At 36.3% G+C, this 13,889-nt stretch overlaps 1 protein-coding gene and 1 long non-coding RNA gene across 2 annotated transcripts in view; one reads left to right on the top strand and one right to left on the bottom strand.

Annotated features, from left to right (window-relative positions):
* Window positions 1-11,658, bottom strand: part of LOC139125733 (myelin-associated glycoprotein-like) — a 29,548-nt gene extending 17,890 nt beyond the window's left edge. Inside the window, exon 1 of the mRNA XM_070691835.1 lies at window positions 11,511-11,658. The gene's annotated coding sequence lies outside the window, so the exon portion shown is untranslated. The remainder of the gene's footprint in view (window positions 1-11,510) is intronic.
* Window positions 716-1,868, top strand: LOC139125727 (uncharacterized). Its single transcript, XR_011550340.1, has 3 exons — window positions 716-777; window positions 1,308-1,424; window positions 1,853-1,868. It is a non-coding gene; the product is annotated as an uncharacterized lncRNA (long non-coding RNA).
* Window positions 11,659-13,889: the final 2,231 nt, after the last annotated feature.

Consider the following 13,889-nt stretch of genomic DNA (forward strand, 5'->3'; position numbering starts at 1 on the left):
CACATGGCAAAATGCTTGATATACAACAATATATACACATATACTGATTCTGTACATGTGTCAAATACATTAACTATACACATACATATACTAATAAAATGCAAAACGACAGTGAACACTTAGTGTGCAATGATCTGCATTACGTATACTCATGATCTGCATATATATACGCTACGCATATCAACATATTGAAATGTTCCATATACAAAGATATACGTTACGTACACAATTAATATTGACTTGCATATACGTCAATTTATGTTAATATACTGAACGTATATAGAGCCTTTTGTCAAGTTGGCGTTGGCCTTCTATAATTTGCCGTCACCCAAATCGCTGTGATGTCTGTTTATGAAATGATAAGGAACACTATAGATAAAAAAGACAGCTGTTGGCTGTTTTGTTTGCAATTACTTAAATTTGATCATTTCTTAGAACTTATGACATTCGTTTGCCTTCCAGTCTCACCTAAAATTGCCTCCGAGGAAACTAGATTTGAGGCAAGCATAGGTGTCAGTGTGCCTATGCCTTGCAAGGTACATGGATTTCCAAGACCCTCAGTATCCTGGTTCGACGACAATGACGCCCTCATCCCTGGGGACGAAGAAAACAAGGAGATAACGGAGGAAGAGACTGATGAAGAGAACATGTTTACAAGTACTCTTACTGTCACCGTCGACGATGAATCGTATTACGGGTCATACACTTGTAAAGCAACGAATAACATACCTCCTGATGATGAACAAACAATGGAAATAGTCAAACCGAGTGATTCGGGTATTTGGTTAAATTTTTCATGTGAATGTTTGTTATAATTTGTTTATGACATTAACGTGTACAAGATTTTTAATAATTTGTGATAGCAAGTAGAATGTAGCTTCTCCAACCTTTTACGAAATCGCAAACAAGCCTTATTCTATTTATGAATATTAAATGATTAGCATTACGAGTATATGCTCAACGTTAAATAAGAGCACGTTTCTACCATCTTACTAATAAAAATATTTTACTTTCATACTCTGCACACTAATGGAAAACACTGGATGAAAAAGAGCTTTACTGATTGCAACAGTTCCAAATGAGTATATGAATAGTATATATTTATATACACATATGCTCAACAAGGAAGAATGAGGAGTGATAAATCATCAGTATGTTATTATGTTGTTGATCACTTAATGTCTTAGGTGTCAAAGCTAGCACTTGAATGGTATCCAGAATTGTTTATATTGTTCAATTATCGTCAGGTATTACAGGTATTATGTTCATTGGATAATTTTCCTAAACTGTCCTCTTGGTGATTTCAGGTTCAAATTCAACAATTGTCGCCATCGCAGTCACCGTCGCATCTGTGGTTATTGTTATCATCGTTATCGCTATTATCTTTTGCTGCAGACGCACAGTGAAGAAGGGAGTCAAGGGAGGTGGGTTAGTCGATGATTTTATAATTGTTTGTGATCTCGGAGAGAGAACTACAATTTTCTTGTATTTTAATAAAAAGAGCAACAACAGCTTAAATTAGCAAACAGTGTAGTTTTAAGGTCATTATTAGTAGAGTTTAAAATTTGGCAGCCTACAAAATAAAAAAAATACTCTAAAATCGATTCGCAAAAAGCACAGTGATCGTTATCAACTATTTCTTTTCATATGCAAATACTTGAAATAGATGGGCTGAAGAAAGTGCAATATCACATGCCCTTTTCAGTTATTGTGATATGAATGAATATGCCTCTTATGTCACTAGTGGTGGAGACAATGATTATATTGCATTCATAATGGCGATATTAATAATGTCTTGTGAATTTCATTTTGTTAATGAGATCATTTCAAGGGCATTTGTTATCTTTTTCAGAGAAAACAAATACTGGGTAAGTCACATTCAACATATTTATATGAAATTGCAATGCCATAGCATAGCTTTACTTGTTCTTTATTTGAATATCAAGTAAACGTTATCAAGCTTTAGTACATGACAACTAGAAATTTCTTAACAGATAATTGCATAGGAATGGAGAAACATTCTTTCAAATAGCATTAACCATTCATGGCACATGGAATGTTATTGACATCAAGTGACTAGTTTTGTCTGCATGTATAATACATAAACCTCTTAAGTAATATGATGGTAAACGTGTTTGGATTTCGAACACCTTTCATCGACACGACGTTCTCCCAGTAGATGCCTACTTATTCAGTTTACCCTGTATTTCCCAGTAGAGTGGGTGATGGAGATCAAGCTGATCTAGACCCGGCCATGATAAAGACAGACAGGAACCAGACGGTGGATCACAAGAATTCGAACTTAGCCCGTATGGCGGTAAGATGCAGTCCTTTCGTATCTTAACAAGAATAATCCTCAAATAGAATGTAACCGGTGTGCTGTGAATTGTTTGATTATAAGCGTAACACGTGACAATAAATATCCACGCTTTACGCTCCAGAACCAGCGGCTATTTCAACAAAAACTTTGACTGAAGGAGAAAGATTGTCGTCAGATAGAAACCCGTCTTCAATGAGTCCCGATGGTAACCAAGGACACATGAAAGAGGAAGGCCTCCATCCAAATCCTAGTGTTTTGTATGCGGTGCCACACAAAGAAAAGAAAACCCAACATGCAGGAGAGTTAGGCAATGTTTCTCAATCCGATGACAAAGTAAATGTGACAGATCAGCCACCACCGCAAGACATCACTGGAATGTATGCAGTGTCAAAAAAGCAGAGCCGAACATCAAAAGTAAGACATGTAAAACGATTCGTCAAGAATGAAAACTAGAATGTAGATATTTTGATATGATTTGACCTATCTACAATCTCGTATGTTCTAAGTTGACACTTACCACCAAATTTATAATAAAACAATTTGTATAGTAATGCAACAAACGCCCGTCATACAGTGCAATTATTTCTCATATACGTCATTCAACAAATTTATAACCCGAAAGCATCATCAATATGTAGATATTTATTCTTTTTCTATTAAGTTTTATCAATATTGTTTAGACATTGTTGTTTGATGTTGGAAACGTTTAAAGTTCACTTTGTTTGTTTTCTGCTTGTTTACTTTTTTAGAAGGAGCGTGACCCTCGGGGAGATATAGCCTACGCGGATTTGGATCTGACTGGAGTAGTGGTGATGAGAGGCAGAACAAGCCTCTGAGACAGAGAGGACACAGTATGCATCGATAAAGCATGCATTATCGAATCCATGAGGGAGGAAGGTAATGGAAATATGCACCTTCCTCGATCACACTTTCATCTGAAACTGACAGAGGTACAAACACTTTGCTGTCATTATGAATGCATAAGGTAGTGTGACACTTAAATGATGTGTGTACAATGCTGAGAAGGTTTCCTTTGTACTTAACATACTACATTTTATCTGATTTCATTCTTTGTAGTTCAATCGGCTGCTATCACGAATAATCACTGTGTTTAACATGTAGAATTACACAGTGGATTTCAAGTCAATACTCAGTTTTGAATTTATAATGTTAAAGTATTTTGATTAAAATAAAATGTTAGAAGAAATTACAACTAAGAATTACTAATTTATTATAGGGTTTTTATATTTAAGTTTTTATGCATTCAAATCATAATAAAATGATTAATGCTGTAATTTAATCTAGAGCATTATAGTTAAAGAAGTTTGTACAAAATTCCAATCTGTCTTTATTTTTTCAATTGTCATACTGAAATTTACTCGGATATGATTTCTCAGTAATGTTCATAATAAGGCAAACGATCTGTATTTACGTCATTATGCGACTTTCTGTATTTGATATAATACAGAACAGTTGGTAACATTTTGTAACATTTCAAAGAGAAGGCTGTTTTGTACAAGTTTGAATTTCATCACAAAGATTTAGCAAGCAGTAACAAAGTTGAGAAATTAACAAGCAGACATGTTTCGAAAAGACAACTTGTCCTTCATCAGTGTCAACACTTGATCTGACTGAAAGATCAAAGTGCAGGAATTTTAACAGCTGGGGTATTAGATCAAGCGTGGACGACACTGATGAAGAACAAGCGATTTCTTCGAAACATGTCTGTCTGCTTATTCACATTGAAAGCAGGGACCCTACCTGTACTTCAATGTGAATGCTTCCTTGATGAGCATTCACTGTATTATAAGCTTTAGAAACATTTGCATGTTTACAAATTCTGCTTTCAGGCGCCATTGGTTTACGTCAGCAAGTACACATGACACACACTTTCAAGTAATAGTTTTAGATAAGCAATATCATAAACACTTTATGATTGTGCTTTATATGGTAAGGTATTTTACGTACATTACTGTCAAAAATAACGATATTTTACCTAAGTTAGAATGCATGTTACATGTTTTAGGAAAATGATAATACCCACAATTACTATACTTATTCCGTGTCATCGATGAAATGTTAAAATTTTCTTTGATATTTGGTTTACAGATCCCTACGGGTGATTTTACGCGCATTTAAGCAAATTATATTGTGCATGCAAAATACTCAATGCAAGTTTTCATTGATCTCACAAATGAAAAAGACTTGGCCACATTGTTATTAAATTTCACCAAGGGGTAATTCGGGAGAAATGAGATTGTCAATTTTTGCAAGAAAGCACCATTGACCTTATTTTTTGACAATTAATTCATGGCTACATTGTCAAGAAAATCTTCGCTCTATGTAGTTCCCAGGTAGGGCCTAAATAATGCTTGTGAAGTTGAGTTTTCTCCTATATTTTTATAAATTGTACTTGATCATAATGAGATTATGAAGATGTATAATTGACACCATATTTGCTCAAACGTGAGCAATTACTCTTATTCTTATAACGTTTACTGTACATGGATTTCTATATTTCGCCTGGTCAAATATGTTGAAGCACAGTTGAACTGTTCCGCATATAGGAAGCAATAATTATTTCAATAAATGATCTCAATAACACATTATTAACAAGTTATGTGCAACCATTCAAACGATTGAATAATATTTTGTATTTATACTAACGAAGATTAAAAACAATAAAGAAAATAAGATGCATATTACTTGTTCAAGTGCCGAGTATTTTTTTATTTCAAATGTTTAAGTTTAATAAATTTTGTGCTGTTACAATGAAATTCCTGACTCATATAAAAACACTTCGATGGTATCAAGAGTCCGATCAGCATGTTCTCAGCCTTTTCGACAGCGTTTGCGCACCCGAGTAGAGTACAGCAAACTCATGATATACAGGCCAGGGTTAAATCGCAGCCGTCGACAGAAAGCAAACACCGGGTAAAACGGTCATAAAATGATAACCCAAATCTCTGATAGCTGATATCATGGTACCACAAACGCCATAGAAAAGCTGACTTTATTATCCAACTGTCGGTGTTTTTTCGCGATTTATCCGAGACAGCTAAATCTTTGTTTCGTTAATGATGCCATGAAAACTTTAAAAAATACACTTCTCGGAGATATGGAAAAATACTAAGATTTCAACGCAGAGATTGCTTTTAAATTGTGAATCATTAATTGTGTCATATATGTGAATCTGTCACGGATAACGAGCACTATCAGTGAATTCTCGAACACGAAGTCTGTATAAAGTCCACTAGTACCGGTGAGGACACGCGCGAACTTTTACATGGTCGTGAAATCAGATGTAAGGTCTAAATGACTTCCACATGGCTCAGCCAGCGAAATTCCTTTCGATAATATTTAAAAATAATGGTGGGTGTCGTCCTCCAAAGATTTAGCGCTAGCAAGGCCACTTAAACCTTGAAAAAACTTTTTTCCCACGTTTTTCTTCATTATCCCTTAAGTTTTTAGGACGGAGGCTCGTGCACAAAGACACAACACAAATTGTAATGTGAAAAAGAAGTCGTGATCAATTTTTTTGTTAGGCGGTCAATGTTTATTGGTATCCATTTCGTGTGAGTGAGCACGTTTTGTCCTTTCAAGGAGCAAACAAACTACCGCAAAGGGTAAGCTAGCAAGCAGAACTATTCAGTAGGTTTCGTGAGGTTTCAGAAAAGGGAAGGGCAAACTGATTGGACATAAATGTGGTGACGGGTGGTCCTGCGTAAATAAAGAGGGAAGTACAGACTTGTAATAATAAAAGGGAACAATGAGATTTCGGATTGATAATATGAAGAAATTACTGACAAAATATGGATTGGAGGAAAATGTTTTCATATCGTGGTGCGAACAGCCTTAAAGCTATTTTAAATTAAAAAAAACAGCATTGATGAAGAAAGTGGCATGTTTACGTCAAGGGAGAACTCTGACTGTAGTTAAAAAATCTTAAAATGAGAAGGTAAATTGCAATTATTTCTCTTCCTGCTTTAGTCTTCGTTTGAATCGTTTCCGTGTTTGCTAATTACATTATGAAAGCTCTCAGACGACATATAAGCAGGGAGTTAAATTAGATTTACCAGAAATAATATCCAAACAGATAGAATTGTGAAAATTTACATTTATGATCGACACACCCAGAGATTACAACTGATATCAATATTTTAATAGCAGGTCTTAATTCTAAAATCAACCGCTCTTCTCAAATTAGGAATGTCACCGAAATGCGTCGTCATTGGTAAAAAGGGTATTGTTACCGACCTAATATCGTTTCAACTGCAAATAGCGCTCCAAATTGCAATGGAAGACGAATTTATTTCTTGAAGGAAATAGAAATAGTAACAGTCAGCTTTCTATACTGCCAAAATACACTCGTCTCGGTAAAAACCCTACTTTTTTACATAAATGTCAAATTGTTTAATCACTTTCATGTAAACAAAATATGCTAAAAATGTCGTCTTTTAGTTAAGCATTTGTGCCTCGTGTGTGAACACACATTGGTAGTTTGTTTACACACGAGATGTTGGTCTTCATATGAAAACCTAATGAAGATTAATAACAAGGATTTCTATGAATTCAACAAGCGTGAAAGCTTGTATTTGCACTACGAGTTCAACGCCTTTCTAAAGGCTTGATTTCGTACAAGTTGCATGTTTTGAACTCTTGACGGCAGATTTGAACTCGTACTTGTCGACAATGAATTCTCTGTGTTAGCCTGTATCCACAAGGCTTTATCAAACATTATCCACCAAGTCATTGCAGCAGCTTTATTTTGTTTTATCTATCACTAATTCTGTGTCTGTCACGATACCGCTAATGACTCAATTGAAAGCATGATGGAAAACCATAGTCGCACTTATTTAGGTCACAAAGCTTAAGGAATTAGAAATACTGAACTTTTACAGCCTACATTTTAAAGGGAGGACAACTGACCCGAACTCTGACTCAACAGGTGCGGTGCTATGTGCACAAACACTCAGGTTATTTATAGAATCCCTGCCAGACTTATACAAAAGGACGATAAATTACCAATGACTGAACTAAGATAGCAGCGAGAAACTACAGCAAAGCAAACATTGTAAAATGATTACCTAATAAGGGTGACTAACTAATAAGGGTGAACTCATCGAGGGTCAAACACGTCAACAGACGTTTGCACAGGGGATGACCATTTATTTTTGGGGGGTCATCGAGGGTTTTATGAACCGGCAAATATGGCAGCAGAATACAGTTTTATTAGCTTATTTAATTTCCGACAAAGCACACAATGTTGCAGAGTGTTCGTAATTCCTTACGAAATGTAAGTTAACATTTTCCATCCATTTAAAGGATATTTAGTATGCCGACAGTTGCTTGATTTGAGAAAGATCTGCAATTCTGTTGGAATTTTACGCAAAACAGTCTTCAGTTGCTGTTTCCTTAAGAAATTCGATAGCACTAGCTTTATCTAGAACAGTAATGATATTAATTGACAATTAATTGACGATATTAATTGACAGCTACTTAACGTGCATGTAGAAGTTTTTTTGTTTCCTTTATCTCGTTTTTTTTTCATTTTGCCAAGTTTCCTTTATATTGCTCATTATTTGACATAGTTGTCAAAAATATAGCTAAACGTTTGGCCTACATAAATGATTAAATCATTTTATCATTTTTCAACATGAATGCATATTTAAATAAAAAAAGCTAAATGTTTTTTATACATTGAGATATTTACAGGACACAGTAGGATTTTGTACTAAGCCTTTAATACTTTTATAAAGTTAAAATACCGCGCGCCATGACTGTTTCAATCTCTTCGCAGATCCGCCGAATTAAATTCTACAATATATTAAAATCGCATATATTATGTCGGGCTTATAACAAAACGAAACGTGCTAATAAGGGGAGATGGTAAACCCACCAGGTTGCGTTACTACAGACCTTAATAATGGCAAGGTGGCTGTGCAAAGAAACTGGGACGCGGAAATGTCCTTGAAATAAATTCTACCATATATTTATTCACGCTTCAGCAATTGACTGACACTCTTTTACAGAAGGTCAGCGTACCAGGCGAGGCCAGGCGCATGACTCTATCGTCAAAACATATGTAAATGGGGTCATGGTCTGTGACGCGATTGAAAATATTAACGAAACGTACATTTTGACGCTGAGGGCAGTACACAAAGCGCACTAAATTCATATTCCTTTCATAATGATTGTTTCTTCTCCCATTCAGTATGTCAATCTATCGCATGTTTTCCTATAATTTCCATCCCCATACATTTGACCTCGAATTCATCACATATTGGTTTTCATGTATCCTTATCGAAGCCCTTTTTGAATGTCAAAACTACACTTCATCACTTTGAAGACTTTTTCCGATTGTCAATATTGCATTTTTTTCAAAGTCAATGAATACATATTCACATCTACCAGAAAATTGTAAATGTCATTTGTGTATCAAAAGTGGACAGGCGTTGATTATAAAATTATTACACATTGCCGTCAGCCAATTAATGTCCTCTGAACACGTTCTATCATAAAATACATGTCCGTAATAATGCGAATCAGTCATTGAGAGAGATACTTGGATAGTGAAGGCGTACAAGTATTGGTGTTTTTTAGTTGCTAACAACGTGCATATTGTCATCCACTTCATTGTTTAACGGCCATGTCAGATGATGGCATTGCAGTTGCATGTTTCACTTGGCAGAATCCTTTGGACGACTCAAAGGAGTGAGTAAAGACGATAAAATTACAATGACCCGCCTTGGATTAAATTGCAGCAGTATCTTTTTCTTAACCTCTTGACGCATCGACAGCAACGTGAAAATATGGAGGACAACACAGAAGAGGTATCAAAACTTAAATACATCGTATACGCCATAACATGAAATATTTGTTGGAGACAACTATAAATGCTGCCATCAGAAGACGATCTTCACATTCCAACTTTTCCCCACACAGAAAATGAACAGGTTGGACCAGTCACACCTCTCTTAATCCTACCGTAAGGCGTTATCAATGTTTATCTCCTCAATATATCAATCGCACACTCTTAGACATTTTCCCGTATTCTGGAAACTAGTTTGATGAATTTGGCCGTTCTGGCTATTTTGATAACCCTTTTACAACTGTAAAATGGTTGGGTAGGTGACTTAGAAAGCAACATTGAAATAAAAAGTACCATTAGCAGTTTAGTGAAACACAGGAAAACATGATACATTGGAAGTGAAATAAGGGAATGTAGCTGCACACATCTGCTACGGAATTATGTTTGTGGTTTAACGTTTTGTGGTATTATCTAACTGTGTAATTGTTTAGTGACTATTAAAGTGCAGTATATTCATGCTGCGCACAGTGTTGCGTGTCGGCTTTTCGGTGCTAGAAATTAGCCATGGCGAAACGAAGCCGGGTCGGTTATGTCCGAGACACTGATATTCTTCTACCGCTTTCGTTTTGGAACCCTGAGTAGTCCCTTTATCAGTCGCTTTAAATCATAGCTTTTGTTTGGTTCTTTTTTTATTGGTTTGCTGTACTAACAGTGTTGTTAGAATATATGTTTTGATTTAAAGAACCACAGTCCCTCCACCTGGATGACTTTGTTGAAGACGCAGTTACCACGTCGTTGCTGTTCGTTTTTTGTTTAGTCTTGCCTTGACTGGTGTGTCTTTTACGTTGTTGTTTCAATTGCGTGCGATTATTATTTGTTTTGGAATGATTAATTTCAGTATTTCATGGGATATATTGGAACGGGTAACTTTGTATGATCTCCTCACCCACGTAGATTTATCGGGTGACTTAGTGAGTGAGAATATATTTTCTTAAAGGAGATTCTCGATCCAGGGTCAATATTGTGGTATACTTTAAACAAACGAACAACGTCAGTGAGAATGTTCAGGTTGGATTACTCTTGGTCTTTTCAAGTAGCAATGAGCTACTGTTAAAAGGAAAAAGTCGGCCATTTTTCATGAATTTTGTTTAAATTGATAAGAGATACTACTTATATTGTTTGACATGTTGAAAAATACTGAATGAATGGGTGACCATGCGTATGTTTGATCCCGGTTTTAAACACAATACATGAAACCATAGCGACATTAATAGTCATGACCAATGATTCATTTTCACAATGGTTTCACTTAATTTGTCTTAAACGAGGGTCGAATATATGCAGGGTCACCCAGTTATTCAGCATTTTCAACTTGTTAAACAATATAAGTATATATCTTGCATCAAACAAAATTCATGAAAAATGGTCAACTTTGTCCTTTTAAAGTTGTGTTGACCTCTGTGTTCATGTTCTCTTCATTACGCTACCCCCTCCCAACACCCTAATGGTGGGAAATACAGTGGACCAACACAAATCAGTCAGGCTGAACACAGACTTAGGTGGCTGCAAATTTTGCCTGGATCAAAAACTACATGTCAATAAAAGAAGGGCTCAGTGGCTACTCTGGCGTCAGTCTGCATGCACGCTAGTCAGTTCTGTGCGAAGGGCTATACGGCTATGGCATGGTCATAGCCGAGCCCGTGGCAGCCGAACACTCAGTGAATCATACTGCCTGTTGGGATAAAAACTTAGCATCGGTTGATACCGTGTCAGAAAATGTTTCAAGTAAATATAGTGGTAGCAACCTTCTTGGTTTTATTTACGGCCACTTGTACGTTTGTCCATGGAGTTCTCACCTACCTCCATGGAAAGTCGCTCGCTACGATCACTTAGCAAGGAGCGGAGCTGTACCTCAATGCTATACGGCAAGCCACGGTTTGTGGAGGAACCGTGGGCAAGCATTATGGAATACCTTGGCCATTATATGCTAACGTGTTTTCGAATGTCGTTACAGACGGCTATGCTAGGTCTGCTTAGTTTTCTTTGTTTGAAGAACATCCGTGTTGTGTTTGAAGGGAAATTTGTGAAAGCAACAAATTTGTCTTAATTTATTCGGAATCATAACTATCTTACAAAGAGTAATCTTTATTCACTCCCCAAATGCGGGGGCTATCAACGCGATGTAATGGCTATCCCCCAAATTTCCAACAGATGAGTGTGTGCGCAAACAAGAAGTAAACTCATGAATTTTAATAGACGTGGTGGGAATGGCCGATTTGCCCTAAATAGGCCATACCGACCACGTCTAAATATGCGTGGGGAAAAGCTGTCATGATAAAAATTATGCAGTGATTTTGGTACAAAAGCAATCTGACTTACCTAAACAGCAGCAAGAACTCCGCCGCTGCCAAAGTGTAAGTCTAAATAGATGTGTAAACAGGACAGATGTGACAAAATACGATGTTTTAAAGAGGCCCGGTAAAAGGAATGTTATGTCAGACCGGAACTGAAAATTTGCAAAATAGCTGATTGTTGGTGGAAAACGAAAGGATGAATCGCAAAAGAGCAAGGGGGCAATGTTCATATGACGGTTCCTTATGCCCGGCAGTTAGTCAGAAATTTATTTATTTATTTATTTATTTATTTATCTATCTAGTTTGTTTATTTTGTATATTTATTTATACTAATTTTTCCTATGACAGCCCACGTCGTTCATATACCTGTTTCTGGACTTTTGTTTTCTTTAACCATAGAAAATGACTCACAGTTGAAATCGTAAAACATCACTTTATTTATAATGTGATGATGAGGCGCCTTGATGTGTGACATTACCATATGCATACTTGTCAGCCCCGAATAGCTAAAGAGACACCATTTTGCTCTTAATACGGTGCAAATTGTCAAACGTACGTTAAATCTCTAAGCATTCCTTGGAATAAAATTCATTAAATTCGGGGTTGACCTAGGAATTTCGATAGAGAAAGTAAGATTTTGTGATTGAACCGGAGATTAATATAAAAAAACTGTAACACAACAATACATACGCCATAAAATATCCAGATATAAAATAAACAATAACGGTGCACCTTCAATAAAATTAGACGGAAAAATACTAATGGTCATTCGATGAAAAACAAATCAAATATTCAATATTTTTCTTGTCTTCTTTATGATAAATTGGCGTGTTATTTACACTATGGAGGTCACACTCGACTTTCTTCCGTTGTCATATCTGACCACAATGTAAAAGCACCTCATTGCTCACTAGGCCTCTGTCTAAAAGCTCGTCATGTGGCCAAACACTGGGGGCGTTATCATGTAACAATGGTTGTAATTGTGAAACGCCATCATCGTATTTTTCCTTACTCATATGGTGAAAAATTCCAACGTTTGAATACCAAATAAACAAACGCAACTTTTTTATAGTAAAATAAATATGTTACCGGTAAGAGACATGATAGGCATCCACAAAAAATGTGAAGTTGACTCTAAATGAGTGTAAGCTATGTTCGTTCGTTTTGTCGACCACGCTACGAACAACCTGAAGTTGGACATCTTTGAACGCTGTTGTTTGTAGAAAAAACATTCTGGTAACTAGATCTCTGTGTTTGCACTGCTGGTGATATTGAAATGCCTTCACGTCATTTGTTAGCCCGTAATCTGATTTGTATGAAGACTTAACGGCCATGTCCGAAAAACTCTGTTTACTTGTCGATGTTTTGATAGAAGTCAGGATGCCGTTTACCATTTCCATAATTGTAATGTACATCGTTAAATAATCGATTCTGATAATGGTACCACATTCACGAATATTTGGCAATGAGAGGATTCATTTATATTATGCTGACCATTTAAAATATGGTCCGTTGACAGCGGTCTCTTGACCGTTTGTGAACGTCACAAGGGCTTATTGATGTATGACTATAAAACGAGTAGGTTGAAGAGAGCACTCCCATGGTGCAAAACTATTGACCTAAAACAATCGGCTTGGTCAAAGTTTATTACTTATTTTTACCTGAATAGCCAAAACGACCATCAAAATTCGTTTACGTTCTACGGTAAAGTGACTGGCCCATTCGAGTGACATCCTCCTAAAAGTACTCCAACCCACTTTCAACCCATGTGAAATTGATGAATCTTGATTTCGATTATTTTGAACAAAAATGGCAAGCAAAATGCACGAACACATTGAGGGGAATTACGCTTAGATGTAGCACGTTATTACATGCAAAATGAAGTAAAGCGAACGTATATTTGTACATGACTTTGTGATACAAATCTTAACAATACAAATATACATTCAGCTTGTTTTAATGACGACAACTTCGTATTTTCTTCTCTGCACATTTAGGTAGCTTTTAGTCTATTGTCTCCCTGAATATATCAATGTATACCAATCTCTCTACTCAGGCAATCGAAGAAACAAATATGAGCTTATAAAGTAATTTGATCGATACGATAATAAATTGATAATACTAAGTTATGTGCGCAGGTGTAATACTAATAGAGAGTATGTGAGTGCGAATGATTCGTGAACTCTGCAGCATGCATGTGGAGGAGTCGTATTAAGAAAAAAAGCAACAACTTCCTCAGCTCGGTTCCTGAACCACTATGCTTAGGGTTGGGATTTAGCCTAGCGGTTTGGACTTTGATGTCTTGGCAAGGCTACTGGGTGCCGTTCGTTGGGAGTTCCGATTCGTCGATCTACTGAATTTCCTCTGATTTCTGACATGATGATTTATCTGAAGACAGTATGAA

Source organism: Ptychodera flava, chromosome 3, assembly GCF_041260155.1.
Source record: "Ptychodera flava strain L36383 chromosome 3, AS_Pfla_20210202, whole genome shotgun sequence".
NCBI lineage: Eukaryota > Metazoa > Hemichordata > Enteropneusta > Ptychoderidae > Ptychodera > Ptychodera flava.